The 2,922-nt window shown below is 34.5% G+C and overlaps 1 non-coding gene and 1 pseudogene across 1 annotated transcript; both read right to left on the bottom strand.

Moving 5' to 3' along the window:
• Positions 1–2,078: 2,078 nt before the first annotated feature.
• Positions 2,079–2,312, bottom strand: LOC123939752 (annotated as a pseudogene).
• A 267-nt stretch (positions 2,313–2,579) lies between these two features.
• LOC123941088 lies at positions 2,580–2,689 on the bottom strand. The gene has a single exon (XR_006818180.1). It is a non-coding gene; the product is annotated as a U6 spliceosomal RNA (small nuclear RNA).
• Between the last annotated feature and the right edge of the window lie 233 nt (positions 2,690–2,922).

Genomic DNA, 2,922 nt, shown 5'->3' with positions numbered 1-2,922 from the left:
AACTGATTAATAGCATAGAATTAGATCAAACTACTGTCAAGAGACATTATTTCCTCCACAACTTTGAAAGTTACATTTCAAAAACTTTTACATAAAAATGAGCTTATGATTGAGGGGTTAAAGTACAATTTTCAAAAAAATTCAAAACATGACTCTCATATAAATGTAAAATGAACAATATCAAAGATCTAATTAATTTATCAATTAACGAAGGAACCAGTAAGATAGAAAGACCAGTTCAAAGGAGATTTTGAGAAACAGAAATACTTAATGACAAAGACAGGCTCTCCTTGATCTAATTTTCATCAAGCTCCTCAAAACCTTGAAGCCTTGACCTTGGGCTTTAGTGGTCTTCTTTGTCACGCCTGTATCACCCATAGCAGCAGGAATTTTGCCAAGTCAGTTTACAAGAAACTGCCACAGTCAATATTTGATCACCCACAAAATCTGATCAAATCCCTTATCTCCCTACCCCCGTAATATCTGATCGCTGTAGCCTATCTTTAGCAGAAACCCTCCCTTCCCAGTAGTCTGGATACCTCCTCAGTAATTTTCTATCCACCAATGTCCCCAGCCTGCTCTTTGACTATAAATCCTCTCTTTTGCTTGTATTTAGAACTGAGCCCAATCTCTGTCTCCCATACAGCAAAATGCCCTTGCACTAGTCCCTTGAATAAAATCGCCCTTACTAGTCAGGATAATTTTTTAAAATAATAGTCAGTCAAAGGAATGCTGAAATGGATTTGCTAGGTACAAAACTATGTAATATCCTATAGAGAAATCAAAATATAACATTTGGCATCATCTTTTCTCCTAGCTAGAAACACACAAGGTAACATGTAAATGGAAAATAGTAAAAAAATGATAAAGCAGTAAATAGTTAAGTCAATACAGGTGTATTCTCCTTTAAAATTAAACTAAATTCTCAGACGGATCTGTTAAACAATGACATTGACAAGTTACTCAATCATCTTTTGCTTTATTTACAAGCTTTGGATGTTTTTTCTTAACAAAAGATGTTAACTTTATGGAACATAAAGTTGAGCTAGATGATGTTATTAGCAAACCTATATGCTACCCTCCAAAGTTTTCACTTCTTGAAATCAAAATGAAAGGAAAACCCTACAGAAGCACATCATAGTAAAATCTCCATTGATATTTTATTAAAAATAAAGAAATGACTTTCTGTGGCTTAGGATTCCTTGTGCTTTTCTACTTCTCTGTCCCAGGTCAGAATGGGCAGTGTAAATGAAGGTCATGAGATTTTTCATCTTCTAAATAGTTTTAATGAGTTCCTTTTATATATACTTTCATAGACAACTTAATTATCAGGGCATATAGACTTTTTTCCACCTATGCTGATGCTGCAACTTTCCTCACACATGGAAAATTAAACTTTTAAACAATTTATTTCAGTAGATGCAGACTTTAAAGCTATCATTTGCTTCTAGGAAGAGTTTTAAGGTTCCTTCTAAAAACAGGCTGTTCTTGAATGTTTCCAAATATTTTCCCCTTTGGAGCCTTTTTTGAACACTTTTTAACATTATAGGATAAATTAGTTTATAAATGACAGTATTGTTCCTCAAAGGGAAAGTAATAAAATTCAAGAAAATGTAAATAACAGAACTTACAAAGGTGAAAAACAAGAAAACATATAGCTACAATCATTACTTAATCATATGTCAAGAACAGAGATGGGTCCATTACATACCATAACAGCTTGTCTTCATACCAATTCTACAACCTGTGGCTCCATGAAGCAAAAAATAGTAAACACAAGCTCACTGCTAAAATGTATGAGGATGTGATTTTCTTTTTTTTTTTTTTCACTTTCATTTTATTTATTTTTTCAGTGTAACAGTATTCATTCTTTTTGCACAACGAGGATGTGATTTTCTATCCATCACTTTTCACTGCACCAGGCTGCCTTCCTAAGAAATAATATATTCTACATTTTTTGATGGTCACATATCTGCCTTTATCATGAGCAGCAGGTAGGACACTTCCAACAACAATAAACAAATTAATTTATGGAAGCAGGGATTCAATGAAGCCACCTGGATGGACCCCTTGAGAGTTCATACGTAGATGCCAACCCAGAGCAGCAGGAAGAAGACTCCAAAGCCCAGAAAGAGGAGGCCACCAAGGAGATGAGGAGCTCTTTAAGACATCCCGAGTGCACTTGATGGAGGTAACCTCATAAATGAAGAACCAAGAAATGAAGAACATGCCAACGGCCAACAGCGCCATGGTCGCATGCGGGAAGACAGGTTCGCTGGACTGGTATATCTCTTCATGGCCTCTAGCCCCATTTTGTCAGACACAAGGTTATCCTTCACTCCACAACTGGAATAACACATTGGCAGGATATATTCTACATTTTATAGCTATAAATTATACTGTCACTAAAACAAAAGAGCCAGTCAGTTTATGAATTACCATCCATCGATTCTCAAGTGTAATACCTTCGCTTCCTTGTTGCTTCTGCACATAATTCCTTCATGAAAATAAAATAAGAATATGATACTCTATCCCATCAACATTAAAGAGAAAACAACACAATCTTCCATATCTTTTTTAAAAAGATAGAATGCTTCATAAATTTGCATGTTATCCTTGTACAAGGGCTAAATTAATAATCTTCTCTCTAGTATTCCACGGTTAGTATATGTGCTATCGAAGCAAGCACCATGTCTTCTTTGATTTTTTTACAAATACTTCATTAAAAATGTGAATGTAACAAAAATAACAAACTTAAAATACTCCCTTGCAAAAAAGGAAGCTCTTTGTTTCTTCCAAAATTTTGATGTCAAATCTAAAATGTTTTGCTTTCCTGCAAAAGCATGCTTTTTCTCAGTTTTCACCTGCTGTGAGAATTATTCCTACATTATAATTAGTTCAGATAAATGAATGGCAAGATTG

Source organism: Meles meles, chromosome 4, assembly GCF_922984935.1.
Source record: "Meles meles chromosome 4, mMelMel3.1 paternal haplotype, whole genome shotgun sequence".
NCBI classification, from domain to species: Eukaryota; Metazoa; Chordata; class Mammalia; order Carnivora; family Mustelidae; genus Meles; species Meles meles.
Note: the sequence above shows the minus strand (reverse complement) of the source record. Positions and strands in the feature narration are given on the sequence as shown.